The sequence below is a fragment of the Leuresthes tenuis genome, unplaced genomic scaffold (genome assembly GCF_036924035.1).
Source record: "Leuresthes tenuis unplaced genomic scaffold, fLeuTen1.0.hap1 SCAF_1, whole genome shotgun sequence".
NCBI classification, from domain to species: Eukaryota; Metazoa; Chordata; class Actinopteri; order Atheriniformes; family Atherinopsidae; genus Leuresthes; species Leuresthes tenuis.
Genome location: NW_027325355.1, coordinates 41,293,288 through 41,306,442, shown reverse-complemented (window position 1 = coordinate 41,306,442; position 13,155 = coordinate 41,293,288). Strand labels below are relative to the sequence as shown.

General features: G+C 46.6%; 3 non-coding genes and 29 pseudogenes across 3 annotated transcripts; all 32 read left to right on the top strand.

The window, feature by feature from the left end:
- Nucleotides 1-8: 8 nt before the first annotated feature.
- Nucleotides 9-127, top strand: LOC140292407 (5S ribosomal RNA; annotated as a pseudogene).
- A 266-nt stretch (nt 128-393) lies between these two features.
- Nucleotides 394-512, top strand: LOC140303042 (5S ribosomal RNA; annotated as a pseudogene).
- A 269-nt stretch (nt 513-781) lies between these two features.
- LOC140294533 (5S ribosomal RNA) lies at nt 782-900 on the top strand (annotated as a pseudogene).
- Nucleotides 901-1,169: 269 nt separating this feature from the next.
- LOC140294532 (5S ribosomal RNA) lies at nt 1,170-1,288 on the top strand (annotated as a pseudogene).
- Nucleotides 1,289-1,557: 269 nt separating this feature from the next.
- Nucleotides 1,558-1,676, top strand: LOC140288337 (5S ribosomal RNA; annotated as a pseudogene).
- A 269-nt stretch (nt 1,677-1,945) lies between these two features.
- On the top strand, nt 1,946-2,064 carry LOC140294531 (5S ribosomal RNA; annotated as a pseudogene).
- Nucleotides 2,065-2,333: 269 nt separating this feature from the next.
- LOC140288335 (5S ribosomal RNA) lies at nt 2,334-2,452 on the top strand (annotated as a pseudogene).
- Nucleotides 2,453-2,721: 269 nt separating this feature from the next.
- LOC140289205 (5S ribosomal RNA) lies at nt 2,722-2,840 on the top strand (annotated as a pseudogene).
- A 657-nt stretch (nt 2,841-3,497) lies between these two features.
- Nucleotides 3,498-3,615, top strand: LOC140289558 (5S ribosomal RNA; annotated as a pseudogene).
- Nucleotides 3,616-3,884: 269 nt separating this feature from the next.
- LOC140288687 (5S ribosomal RNA) lies at nt 3,885-4,008 on the top strand (annotated as a pseudogene).
- Nucleotides 4,009-4,277: 269 nt separating this feature from the next.
- Nucleotides 4,278-4,396, top strand: LOC140300645 (5S ribosomal RNA; annotated as a pseudogene).
- A 269-nt stretch (nt 4,397-4,665) lies between these two features.
- Nucleotides 4,666-4,784, top strand: LOC140284222 (5S ribosomal RNA; annotated as a pseudogene).
- A 269-nt stretch (nt 4,785-5,053) lies between these two features.
- Nucleotides 5,054-5,172, top strand: LOC140299856 (5S ribosomal RNA; annotated as a pseudogene).
- Nucleotides 5,173-5,829: 657 nt separating this feature from the next.
- On the top strand, nt 5,830-5,947 carry LOC140289557 (5S ribosomal RNA; annotated as a pseudogene).
- Nucleotides 5,948-6,216: 269 nt separating this feature from the next.
- On the top strand, nt 6,217-6,340 carry LOC140288686 (5S ribosomal RNA; annotated as a pseudogene).
- A 269-nt stretch (nt 6,341-6,609) lies between these two features.
- LOC140300644 (5S ribosomal RNA) lies at nt 6,610-6,728 on the top strand (annotated as a pseudogene).
- Nucleotides 6,729-6,997: 269 nt separating this feature from the next.
- Nucleotides 6,998-7,116, top strand: LOC140284217 (5S ribosomal RNA; annotated as a pseudogene).
- Nucleotides 7,117-7,385: 269 nt separating this feature from the next.
- LOC140297796 (5S ribosomal RNA) lies at nt 7,386-7,504 on the top strand. Its single transcript, XR_011913499.1, has one exon. It is a non-coding gene; the product is annotated as a 5S ribosomal RNA (ribosomal RNA).
- Nucleotides 7,505-7,773: 269 nt separating this feature from the next.
- LOC140312731 (5S ribosomal RNA) lies at nt 7,774-7,892 on the top strand (annotated as a pseudogene).
- A 269-nt stretch (nt 7,893-8,161) lies between these two features.
- LOC140271348 (5S ribosomal RNA) lies at nt 8,162-8,280 on the top strand (annotated as a pseudogene).
- Nucleotides 8,281-8,549: 269 nt separating this feature from the next.
- On the top strand, nt 8,550-8,668 carry LOC140299048 (5S ribosomal RNA). Its single transcript, XR_011914633.1, has one exon. It is a non-coding gene; the product is annotated as a 5S ribosomal RNA (ribosomal RNA).
- A 269-nt stretch (nt 8,669-8,937) lies between these two features.
- LOC140307525 (5S ribosomal RNA) lies at nt 8,938-9,056 on the top strand (annotated as a pseudogene).
- A 269-nt stretch (nt 9,057-9,325) lies between these two features.
- LOC140304743 (5S ribosomal RNA) lies at nt 9,326-9,444 on the top strand (annotated as a pseudogene).
- Nucleotides 9,445-9,713: 269 nt separating this feature from the next.
- On the top strand, nt 9,714-9,832 carry LOC140295720 (5S ribosomal RNA; annotated as a pseudogene).
- Nucleotides 9,833-10,101: 269 nt separating this feature from the next.
- Nucleotides 10,102-10,220, top strand: LOC140294033 (5S ribosomal RNA; annotated as a pseudogene).
- A 269-nt stretch (nt 10,221-10,489) lies between these two features.
- Nucleotides 10,490-10,608, top strand: LOC140291174 (5S ribosomal RNA; annotated as a pseudogene).
- A 269-nt stretch (nt 10,609-10,877) lies between these two features.
- On the top strand, nt 10,878-10,996 carry LOC140294858 (5S ribosomal RNA; annotated as a pseudogene).
- A 269-nt stretch (nt 10,997-11,265) lies between these two features.
- Nucleotides 11,266-11,389, top strand: LOC140291058 (5S ribosomal RNA; annotated as a pseudogene).
- Nucleotides 11,390-11,658: 269 nt separating this feature from the next.
- LOC140300643 (5S ribosomal RNA) lies at nt 11,659-11,777 on the top strand (annotated as a pseudogene).
- A 269-nt stretch (nt 11,778-12,046) lies between these two features.
- On the top strand, nt 12,047-12,165 carry LOC140284210 (5S ribosomal RNA; annotated as a pseudogene).
- Nucleotides 12,166-12,434: 269 nt separating this feature from the next.
- On the top strand, nt 12,435-12,553 carry LOC140297795 (5S ribosomal RNA). The gene has a single exon (XR_011913498.1). It is a non-coding gene; the product is annotated as a 5S ribosomal RNA (ribosomal RNA).
- Nucleotides 12,554-12,822: 269 nt separating this feature from the next.
- Nucleotides 12,823-12,941, top strand: LOC140312725 (5S ribosomal RNA; annotated as a pseudogene).
- Nucleotides 12,942-13,155: the final 214 nt, after the last annotated feature.

Genomic DNA, 13,155 nt, shown 5'->3' with positions numbered 1-13,155 from the left:
ACATTGTTACTTACGGCCACACCACCCTGAATATGCCCGACCTCGTCTGATCTCAGAACCCAAGCAGGGTTGGGCCTTGTTAGTACTTGAATGGGAGACTGCTTGGGAATACCAGGTGCTGTAAATTTTTTCTCTTCTCTCTACCACCTGCATGTCTTTTGTTGCAATGTCTGATCGCCCTGTGACACATGAGGAAGTTGGTCATCTTCAGCTGCTGCTGCTTTGTTGGCAGACACGAAGTGATATGAGAGTCTCAGTTTCAGCTGGAGAGAATAATCACGTCAGGGAAGATGTTTCCACTACTTATCAGCCTTTCTTGGCAATTATCTGGTTGCATAGAGGAACCGTATGATTCCAGTACCTATACAGTTTATATTTGTCACAGACATTGTTGCTTACGGCCACACCACCCTGAATATGCCCGACCTCGTCTGATCTCGGAAGCCAAGGAGGGTTGGGCCTGGTTAGTACTTCAATGGGAGACTGCTTGGGAATACCAGGTGCTGTAAGCGTTTTCTCTTCTCTCTACAACCTGCATGTCTTTTGTTGCAACGTCTGATCACCCTGTGACACATGAGGAAGTTGGTCATCTTCAGCTGCTGCTGCTTTGTTGGAAGACACGAAGTGATCTGAGAGTCTCAGTTTCAGCTGTAGAGAATAATCACATCAGGGAAGAAGATGTGCCCACTACAAGTTAGCCTTTCTTGGCAATTATCTGGTTGCATAGAGGAACCGTATGATTCCAGTACCTCTATAATGCACATTTGTCACAGACATTGTTACTTACGGCCACACCACCCTGAATATGCCCAACCTCGTGTGATCTCGGAAGCCAAACAGGGTTGAGCCTGCTTAGTACTTGGATGGGAGACTGCTTGGGAATACCAGGTGCTGTAAGCTTCTCCTCTTCTCTCTACCACCTGCATGTCTTTTGTTGCAACGTCTGATCACCCTGTGACACATGAGGAAGTTGGTCATCTTCAGCAGCTGCTGCTTTTTTGGCAGACACGAAGTGATCTGAGAGTCTCAGTTTCAGCTGTAGAGAATAATCACATCAGGGAAGAAGATGTGCCCACTACAAGTTAGCCTTTCTTGGCAATTATCTGGTTGCATAGAGGAACCGTATGATTCCAGTACCTATATAATGCACATTTGTCACAGACATTGTTACTTACGGCCACACCACCCTGAATATGCCCAACCTCGTGTGATCTCGGAAGCCAAACAGGGTTGAGCCTGCTTAGTACTTGGATGGGAGACTGCTTGGGAATACCAGGTGCTGTAAGCTTCTTCTCTTCTCTCTACCACCTGCATGTCTTTTGTTGCAACGTCTGATCACCCTGTGACACATGAGGAAGATGGTCATCTTCAGCTGCTGCTGCTTTGTTGGCAGACACGAAGTGATCTGAGAGTCTCAGTTTCAGTTGCAGAGAATGATCACATCAGAGAAGATGATTTGCCCGCTACACATAAGCCTTTCTCGGCAATTATCTGGTTGCATAGAGGAACCGTATGATTCCAGTACCTATATAATGCACATTTGTCAGAGACATTGTTGCTTACGGCCACACCACCCTGAATAAGCCCGACCTCGTCTGATCTCGGACGCCAAGCAGGGTTGTACCTGGTTAGTACTTGGATGGGAGACCGCTATGGAATACCAGGTGCTGTAAGCTTTTTCTCTTCTCTCTACCACCTGCATGTCTTTTGTTGCAACGTCTGATCACCCTGTGACACGTGAAGAAGTTGGTCATCTTCAGCAGCTGCTGCTTTTTTGGCAGACACGAAGTGATCTGAGAGTCTCAGTTTCAGCTGTAGAGAATAATCACATCAGGGAAGAAGATGTGCCCACTACAAGTTAGCCTTTCTTGGCAATTATCTGGTTGCATAGAGGAACCGTATGATTCCAGTACCTATATAATGCACATTTGTCACAGACATTGTTACTTACGGCCACACCACCCTGAATATGCCCAACCTCGTGTGATCTCGGAAGCCAAACAGGGTTGAGCCTGCTTAGTACTTGGATGGGAGACTGCTTGGGAATACCAGGTGCTGTAAGCTTCTTCTCTTCTCTCTACCACCTGCATGTCTTTTGTTGCAACGTCTGATCACCCTGTGACACATGAGGAAGATGGTCATCTTCAGCTGCTGCTGCTTTGTTGGCAGACACGAAGTGATCTGAGAGTCTCAGTTTCAGTTGCAGAGAATGATCACATCAGAGAAGATGATTTGCCCGCTACACATAAGCCTTTCTCGGCAATTATCTGGTTGCATAGAGGAACCGTATGATTCCAGTACCTATATAATGCACATTTGTCAGAGACATTGTTGCTTACGGCCACACCACCCTGAATAAGCCCGACCTCGTCTGATCTCGGACGCCAAGCAGGGTTGTACCTGGTTAGTACTTGGATGGGAGACCGCTATGGAATACCAGGTGCTGTAAGCTTTTTCTCTTCTCTCTACCACCTGCATGTCTTTTGTTGCAACGTCTGATCACCCTGTGACACGTGAAGAAGTTGGTCATCTTCAGCTGCTGCTGCTTTGTTGGAAGACACGAAGTGATCTGAGAGTCTCAGTTTCAGCTGAAGAGAATAATCACGTCAGGGAAGAAGATGTGCCCACTACACATCAGCCGTTCTCATCAATTATCTGGTTACATAGAGGAACCGTATGATTGCTGTACTTATATAATGCACATTTGTCACAGACATTGTTACTTACGGCCACACCACCCTGAATTTGCCTGACCTCGTCTGATCTCGGAAGCCAAGCAGTGTTGGGCCTGGTTAGTACTTGGGTGGGAGACAGCTTGGGAATACCAGGTGCTGTAAGCTTTTTCTCTTCTCTCTACCACCTGCATGTGTTTTGTTGCAACGTCTGATCACCCTGTGACACATGAGGAAGTTGGTCATCTTCAGCTGCTGCTGCTTTGTTGGCAGACACGAAGTGATCTGAGAGTCTCAGTTTCAGCTGAAGAGAATGATCACATCAGAGAAGATGATATGCCCACTACACATCAGCCTTTCTCGGCAATTATCTGGTTTCATAGAGGAAGTGTATGATTCCTGTACCTATATAATTCACATTTGTAACAAATATTGTTGCTTACCGCCACACCACCCTGAATAAGCCCCACCTTGTCTTATCCTGGAAGCCAAGCAGGGTTGGGTCTGGTTTGTACTTCAATGGGAGACTGCTTGGGAATACCAGGTGCTGTAAGCTTTTTCTCTTCTCTCTACCACCTGCATGTCTTTTGTTGCAACATCTGATCACCCTGTGACACATGAGGAAGTTTGTCATCTTCAGCTTCTGCTACTTTGTTGGCAGACACGAAGTGATCTGAGAGTCTCAGTTTCAACTGAAGAGAATAATCACGTCAGGGAAGAAGATGTGCCCACTACACATAAGCCTTTCTCTGCAATTATCTGGTTACATAGAGGAACCGTATGATTCCAGTACCTATATAATGCACATTTGTCACAGACATTGTCGCTTACGGCCACACCACCCTGAACATGCCTGACCTCGTCTGATCTCGGAAGCCAAGCACGGTTGGCCTGGTTAGTACTTGGGTGGGAGACTGCTTGGGAATACCAGGTGCTGTAAGCTTTATCTCTTCTCTGGACCACCTGAATGTCTTTTGTTGCAACGTCTGATCACCCTGTGACACATGAGGAAGTTGGTCATCTTCAGCTTCTGCTGCTTTGTTGGCAGACACGAAGTGATCTGAGAGTCTCAGTTTCAGCTGCAGAGAATAATCACGTCAGGGAAGAAGATGTGCCCACTACACATAAGCCTTTCTCTGCAATTATCTGGTTACATAGAGGAACCGTATGATTCCAGTACCTATATAATGCACATTTGTCACAGAGACTGTCGCTTACGGCCACACCACCCTGAATATAATATGCCCGACCTCGTCCGATCTCGGAAGCCAAGCGGGGTTGTGCCTGGTTAGTACTTGGGTGGGAGACTGCTTGGGAATACCAGGTACTGTAAGCTTTTTCTCTTCTCTCTACCACCTGCATGTCTTTTGTTGCAACGTCTGATCACCCTGTGACACATGAGGAAGGTGGTCATCTTCAGCTGCTGCTGCTTTGTTGGCAGACACGAAGTGATCTGAGAGTCTCAGTTTCAGCTGGAGAGAATAATCACATCAGGGAAGAAGATGTGCCCACTACAAGTCAGCCTTTCTCGGCAATTATCTGGTTACATAGAGGAACCGTATGATTCCAGTACCTATATAATGCACATTTGTCACAGACCATGTTGCTTACGGCCACACCACCCTGAACATGCCCGACCTCGTCTGATCTCGGAAGCCAAGGAGGGTTGGGCCTGGTTAGTACTTAAATGGGAGACCGCTTGGGAATACCAGGAGCTGTAAGCTTTTTGTCTTCTCTCGACCACCTGCATGTCTTTTGTTGCAACGTCTGATCACCCTGTGACACATGAGGAAGTTGGTCATCTTCAGCTGCTGCTGCTTTGTTGGCAGACACGAAGTGATCTGAGAGTCTCAGTTTCAGCTGCAGAGAAAAATCACATCAGGGAAGAAGATGTGCCCATAACAAGTCAGCCTTTCTCATCAATTATCTGGTTACATAGAGGAATTGTATGATTCCAGTACCTATATAATGCACATTTGTCACAGAAATTGTTCCTTACGGCCACACCACCCTGAATAAGCCCGACCTCGTCTGATCTCGGAAGCCAAGGAGGGTTGGGCCTGGTTAGTACTTTAATGGGAGACTGCTTGGGAATACCAGGTGCTGTAAGCATATTCTCTTCTCTCTACAACCTGCATGTCTTTTGTTGCAACGTCTGATCACCCTGTGACACATGAGAAAGTTGGCCATCTTAAGCTGCTGCTGCTTTGTTGGAAGACACGAAGTGATCTGAGAGTCTCAGTTTCAGCTGAAGAGAATAATCACGTCAGGGAAGAAGATGTGCCAACTACACATCAGCCTTTCTCAGCAATTATCTGGTTACATAGAGGAACCGTATGATTCCTGTACTTATATAATGCACATTTGTCAGACACATTGATGCTTACGGCCACACCACCCGGAACATGCCTGACCTCGTCTGATCTCGGAAGCCAAGCAAGGTTGGGCCTGGTTAGTACTTGGATGGGAGACCGCTTGGGAATACCAGGTGCTGTAAGCTTCTTCTCTACTCTCTACCACCTGCATGTATTTTGTTGCAAGGTCTGATCGCCCTGTGACACATGAGGAAGTTGGTCATCTTCAGCTTCTGCTGCTTTGTTGGCAGACACAAAGTGATCTGAGAGTCTCAGTTTCAGCTCAAGAGAATGATCACATCAGAGAAGATGATATGCCCACTACACATCAGCCTTTCTCGGCAATTATCTGGTTTCATAGAGGAAGTGTATGATTCCTGTACCTATATAATTCACATTTGTAACAAATATTGTTGCTTACCGCCACACCACCCTGAATAAGCCCCACCTTGTCTTATCCTGGAAGCCAAGCAGGGTTGGGTCTGGTTTGTACTTCAATGGGAGACTGCTTGGGAATACCAGGTGCTGTAAGCTTTTTCTCTTCTCTCTACCACCTGCATGTCTTTTGTTGCAACATCTGATCACCCTGTGACACATGAGGAAGTTTGTCATCTTCAGCTTCTGCTACTTTGTTGGCAGACACGAAGTGATCTGAGAGTCTCAGTTTCAACTGAAGAGAATAATCACGTCAGGGAAGAAGATGTGCCCACTACACATAAGCCTTTCTCTGCAATTATCTGGTTACATAGAGGAACCGTATGATTCCAGTACCTATATAATGCACATTTGTCACAGACATTGTCGCTTACGGCCACACCACCCTGAACATGCCTGACCTCGTCTGATCTCGGAAGCCAAGCACGGTTGGCCTGGTTAGTACTTGGGTGGGAGACTGCTTGGGAATACCAGGTGCTGTAAGCTTTATCTCTTCTCTGGACCACCTGAATGTCTTTTGTTGCAACGTCTGATCACCCTGTGACACATGAGGAAGTTGGTCATCTTCAGCTTCTGCTGCTTTGTTGGCAGACACGAAGTGATCTGAGAGTCTCAGTTTCAGCTGCAGAGAATAATCACGTCAGGGAAGAAGATGTGCCCACTACACATAAGCCTTTCTCTGCAATTATCTGGTTACATAGAGGAACCGTATGATTCCAGTACCTATATAATGCACATTTGTCACAGAGACTGTCGCTTACGGCCACACCACCCTGAATATAATATGCCCGACCTCGTCCGATCTCGGAAGCCAAGCGGGGTTGTGCCTGGTTAGTACTTGGGTGGGAGACTGCTTGGGAATACCAGGTACTGTAAGCTTTTTCTCTTTTCTCTACCACCTGCATGTCTTTTGTTGCAACGTCTGATCACCCTGTGACACATGAGGAAGGTGGTCATCTTCAGCTGCTGCTGCTTTGTTGGCAGACACGAAGTGATCTGAGAGTCTCAGTTTCAGCTGGAGAGAATAATCACATCAGGGAAGAAGATGTGCCCACTACAAGTCAGCCTTTCTCTGCAATTATCTGGTTACATAGAGGAACCGTATGATTCCAGTACCTATATAATGCACATTTGTCACAGACCATGTTGCTTACGGCCACACCACCCTGAACATGCCCGACCTCGTCTGATCTCGGAAGCCAAGGAGGGTTGGGCCTGGTTAGTACTTAAATGGGAGACCGCTTGGGAATACCAGGAGCTGTAAGCTTTTTGTCTTCTCTCGACCACCTGCATGTCTTTTGTTGCAACGTCTGATCACCCTGTGACACATGAGGAAGTTGGTCATCTTCAGCTGCTGCTGCTTTGTTGGCAGACACGAAGTGATCTGAGAGTCTCAGTTTCAGCTGCAGAGAAAAATCACATCAGGGAAGAAGATGTGCCCATAACAAGTCAGCCTTTCTCATCAATTATCTGGTTACATAGAGGAATTGTATGATTCCAGTACCTATATAATGCACATTTGTCACAGAAATTGTTCCTTACGGCCACACCACCCTGAATAAGCCCGACCTCGTCTGATCTCGGAAGCCAAGGAGGGTTGGGCCTGGTTAGTACTTTAATGGGAGACTGCTTGGGAATACCAGGTGCTGTAAGCATATTCTCTTCTCTCTACAACCTGCATGTCTTTTGTTGCAACGTCTGATCACCCTGTGACACATGAGAAAGTTGGCCATCTTAAGCTGCTGCTGCTTTGTTGGAAGACACGAAGTGATCTGAGAGTCTCAGTTTCAGCTGAAGAGAATAATCACGTCAGGGAAGAAGATGTGCCAACTACACATCAGCCTTTCTCAGCAATTATCTGGTTACATAGAGGAACCGTATGATTCCTGTACTTATATAATGCACATTTGTCAGACACATTGATGCTTACGGCCACACCACCCGGAACATGCCTGACCTCGTCTGATCTCGGAAGCCAAGCAGGGTTGGGCCTGGTTAGTACTTGGATGGGAGACCGCTTGGGAATACCAGGTGCTGTAAGCTTCTTCTCTACTCTCTACCACCTGCATGTATTTTGTTGCAAGGTCTGATCGCCCTGTGACACATGAGGAAGTTGGTCATCTTCAGCTTCTGCTGCTTTGTTGGCAGACACAAAGTGATCTGAGAGTCTCACTTTCAGCTCAAGAGAATAATCACGTCAGGGAAGAAGATGTGCCCACTACTTATCAGCTTTTCTCGGCAATTATCTGGTTACATAGAGGAACTGTATGATTCCAGTACCTATATAATGCACATTTGTCACAGTTATGGTTGCTTACGGCCACACCACCCTGAACATGCCCGACCTCGTCTGATCTCGGAAGCCAAGGAGGGTTGGGCCTGGTTAGTACTTAAATGGGAGACGGCTTGGGAATACCAGGTGCTGTAAGCTTTTTCTCTTCTCTCTACCACCTGCATGTCTTTTGTTGCAACGTCTGATCACCCTGTGACACATGAGGAAGTTGGTCATCTTCAGCTGCTGCTGCTTTGTTGGCAGACACAAAGTGATCTGAGAGTCTCAGTTTCAGCTGGAGAGAATAATCACATCAGGGAAGAAGATGTGCCCACTACAAGTCAGCCTTTCTCGGCAATTATCTGGTTACATAGAGGAACCGTATGATTCCAGTACCTATATAATGCACATTTGTCACAGACCATGTTGCTTACGGCCACACCACCCTGAACATGCCCGACCTCGTCTGATTTCGGAAGCCAAGGAGGGTTGGGCTTGGTTAGTACTTAAATGGGAGACCCCTTGGGAATGCCAGGTGCTGTAAGCTTTTTCTCTTCTCTCTACCACCTGCATGTATTTTGTTGCAAGGTCTGATCGCCCTCTGACACATGAGGAAGTTGGTCATCTTCAGCTGCTGCTTCTTTGTTGGCAGACACGAAGTGATCTGAGAGTCTCATTTTCAGCTGGAGAGAATAATCACGTCAGGGAAGAAGATGTGCCCACTATTTATCAGCCTTTCTCTGCAATTATCTGGTTATATAGAGGAAACGTATGATTCCAGTACCTATACAATTTACATTTGTCACAGACATTGTTGCTTACGGCCACACCACCCTGAATATGCCCGACCTCGTCTGATCTCGGAAGCCAAGCAGGGTTGTGCCTGGTTAGTACTTTGATGGGACACCGCTTGGGAATACCAGGTGCTGTAAGCTTTTTCTCTTCTCTCTACCACCTACATGTCTTTTGTTGCAATGTCTGATCACCCTGTGACACATGAGGAAGTTGGTCATCTTCAGCTGCTGCTGCTTTGTTGGCAGACACAAAGTGATCTGAGAGTCTCAGTTTCAGCTGCAGAGAATAATAACATCAAGGAAGAAGATGTGCCCACAACAAGTTAGCCTTTCTCTGCAATTATCTGGTTACATAGAGGAACTGTATTATTCCAGTACCTATATAATGCACATTTTTCACAGACATTGTTACTTACGGCCACACCACCCTGAATATGCCCGACCTCGACTGATCTCGGAACCCAAGCAGGGTTGGGCCTGGTTAGTACTTGAATGGGAGACCCCTTGGGAATGCCAGGTGCTGTAAGCTTTTTCTCTTCTCTCTACCACCTGCATGTATTTTGTTGCAAGGTCTGATCGCCCTCTGACACATGAGGAAGTTGGTCATCTTCAGCTGCTGCTTCTTTGTTGGCAGACACGAAGTGATCTGAGAGTCTCATTTTCAGCTGGAGAGAATAATCACGTCAGGGAAGAAGATGTGCCCACTATTTATCAGCCTTTCTCTGCAATTATCTGGTTATATAGAGGAAACGTATGATTCCAGTACCTATACAATTTACATTTGTCACAGACATTGTTGCTTACGGCCACACCACCCTGAATATGCCCGACCTCGTCTGATCTCGGAAGCCAAGCAGGGTTGTGCCTGGTTAGTACTTGGATGGGAGACCGCTTGGGATTATCAGGTGCTGTAAGCTCTTTCTCTTCTCTCAACCACCTGCATGTCTTTTGTTGCAACGTCTGATCACCCTGTGACACATGAGGAAGTTGGTCATCTTCATTTTCTGCTGCTTTGTTGGCAGACACGAAGTGATCTTAGAGTCTCATTTTCAGCTGGAGAAAATTATCACGTCAGGGAACAAGATGTGCCCACTATATATCAGACTTTTTCGGCAATTATCTTGTTACATAGAGGAACCATATGATTCCATTGCCTATATAGTGCACATTTGTCACAGAGATTGTTCCTTACGGCCAAACCACCCTGAATATGCCCAATCTCGTGTGATCTCAGAAGCCAAGGAGGGTTGGGCTTGGTTAGTACTTTGATGAGAGACCGCTTGGGAATACCAGGTGCTGTAAGCTTTTTCTCTTCTCTCTACCACCTGCATGTATTTTGTTGCAAGGTCTGATCGCCCTCTGACACATGAGGAAGTTGGTCATCTTCAGCTTCTGCTGCTTTGTTGGCAGACACGAAGTGATCTGAGAGTCTCAGTTTCAGCTGAAGAGAATAATCACGTCAAGGAAGAAGATGTGCCCACTACACATCAGCCTTTCTCAGCAATTATCTGGTTGCATAGAGGAACCGTATGATTCCAGTACCTATATAATGCACATTTGTCAGAGACATTGTTGCTTACGGCCACACAACCCTGAACATGCCCGACCTCGTCTGATCTCGGAAGCCAAGCACAGTTGGGCCTGGTTTGTACTTGGATGGAAGACCTCTTGGGAATACGAGGTGCTGTAAGCTTTTTCTCTTCTCTCTACCACCTGCATGTCTTTTGTTGCAACGTCTGATCACCCTGTGACACATGAGGAAGTTGGTCATCTTCAGCTGCTGCTGCTTTGTTGGCAGACACGAAGTGATCTTAGAGTCTCATTTTCAGCTGGAGAAAATTATCACGTCAGGGAACAAGATGTGCCCACTACATATCAGCCTTTTTCGGCAATTATCTTGTTACATAGAGGAACCATATGATTCCATTGCCTATATAATGCACATTTGTCACAGAGATTGTTGCTTACGGCCAAACCACCCTGAATATGTCTGACCTCGTCTGATCTCAGAAGCCAAGGAGGGTTGGGCCTGGTTAGTACTTTGATGAGAGACCGCTATGGAATACCAGGTGCTGTAAGCTTTTTCTCTTCTCTCTACCAACTGCATGTCTTTTGTTGCAACGTCTGATCGCCGTGTGACACATGAGGAAGTTGGTCATCTTCAGCTGCTGCTGCTTTGTTGGCAGACACGAAGTGATCTGAGAGTCTCAGTTTCAGCTGAAGAGAATAATCACATCAGGGAAGAAGATGTGCCCACTACAAGTTAGCCTTTCTTGGCAATTATCTGGTTTTATAGAGGAACCGTATGATTCCAGTACCTATATAATGCACATTTGTCACAGACATTGTTACTTTCGGCCACACCACCCTGAATATGCCCGACCTAGTATGATCTCAGAACCCAAGCAGGGTTGGGCCTGGTTAGTACTTGAATGGGAGACCGCTTGGGAATATCAGGTGCTGTAAATTTTTTCTCTTCTCTCTACCACCTGCATGTCTTTTGTTGCAATGTCTGATCATCCTGTGACACATGAGGAAGTTGGTCATCTTCAGCTGCTGCTGCTTTGTTGGCAGACACGAAGTGATCTGAGAGTCTCAGTTTCAGCTGAAGAGAATAATCACGTCAGGGAAGAAGATGTGCCCACTACACATAAGCCTTTCTCTGCAATTATCTGGTTACATAGAGGAACCGTATGATTCCAGTACCTATATAATGCACATTTGTCACAGAGACTGTCGCTTACGGCCACACCACCTTGAATATAATATGCCCGACCTCGTCCGATCTCGGAAGCCAAGCGGGGTTGTGCCTGGTTAGTACTTGGGTGGGAGACTGCTTGGGAATACCAGGTACTGTAAGCTTTTTTTCTTTTCTCTACCACCTGCATGTCTTTTGTTGCAACGTCTGATCACCCTGTGACACATGAGGAAGGTGGTCATCTTCAGCTGCTGCTGCTTTGTTGGCAGACACGAAGTGATCTGAGAGTCTCAGTTTCAGCTGCAGAGAATAATCACATCAGGGAAGAAGATGTGCCCACTACAAGTCAGCCTTTCTCGGCAATTATCTGGTTACATAGAGGAACCGTATGATTCCAGTACCTATATAATGCACATTTGTCACAGACCATGTTGCTTACGGCCACACCACCCTGAACATGCCCGACCTCGTCTGATCTCGGAAGCCAAGGAGGGTTGGGCCTGGTTAGTACTTAAATGGGAGACCGCTTGGGAATACCAGGAGCTGTAAGCTTTTTGTCTTCTCTCGACCACCTGCATGTCTTTTGTTGCAACGTCTGATCCCCCTGTGACACATGAGGAAGTTGGTCATCTTCAGCTGCTGCTGCTTTGTTGGCAGACACGAAGTGATCTGAGAGTCTCAGTTTCAGCTGCAGAGAAAAATCACATCAGGGAAGAAGATGTGCCCATAACAAGTCAGCCTTTCTCATCAATTATCTGGTTACATAGAGGAATTGTATGATTCCAGTACCTATATAATGCACATTTGTCACAGAAATTGTTCCTTACGGCCACACCACCCTGAATAAGCCCGACCTCGTCTGATCTCGGAAGCCAAGGAGGGTTGGGCCTGGTTAGTACTTTAATGGGAGACTGCTTGGGAATACCAGGTGCTGTAAGCATATTCTCTTCTCTCTACAACCTGCATGTCTTTTGTTGCAACGTCTGATCACCCTGTGACACATGAGAAAGTTGGCCATCTTCAGCTGCTGCTGCTTTGTTGGAAGACACGAAGTGATCTGAGAGTCTCAGTTTCAGCTGAAGAGAATAATCACGTCAGGGAAGAAGATGTGCCAACTACACATCAGCCTTTCTCAGCAATTATCTGGTTACATAGAGGAACCGTATGATTCCTGTACTTATATAATGCACATTTGTCAGACACATTGATGCTTACGGCCACACCACCCGGAACATGCCTGACCTCGTCTGATCTCGGAAGCCAAGCAGGGTTGGGCCTGGTTAGTACTTGGATGGGAGACCGCTTGGGAATACCAGGTGCTGTAAGCTTCTTCTCTACTCTCTACCACCTGCATGTATTTTGTTGCAAGGTCTGATCGCCCTGTGACACATGAAGAAGTTGGTCATCTTCAGCTTCTGCTGCTTTGTTGGCAGACACAAAGTGATCTGAGAGTCTCACTTTCAGCTCAAGAGAATAATCACGTCAGGGAAGAAGATGTGCCCACTACTTATCAGCTTTTCTCGGCAATTATCTGGTTACATAGAGGAACTGTATGATTCCAGTACCTATATAATGCACATTTGTCACAGTTATGGTTGCTTACGGCCACACCACCCTGAACATGCCCGACCTCGTCTGATCTCGGAAGCCAAGGAGGGTTGGGCCTGGTTAGTACTTAAATGGGAGACGGCTTGGGAATACCAGGTGCTGTAAGCTTTTTCTCTTCTCTCTACCACCTGCATGTCTTTTGTTGCAACGTCTGATCACCCTGTGACACATGAGGAAGTTGGTCATCTTCAGCTGCTGCTGCTTTGTTGGCAGACACGAAGTAATCTGAGAGTCTCAGTTTCAGCTGGAGAGAATAATCACATCAGGGAAGAAGATGTGCCCACTACAAGTCAGCCTTTCTCGGCAATTATCTGGTTACATA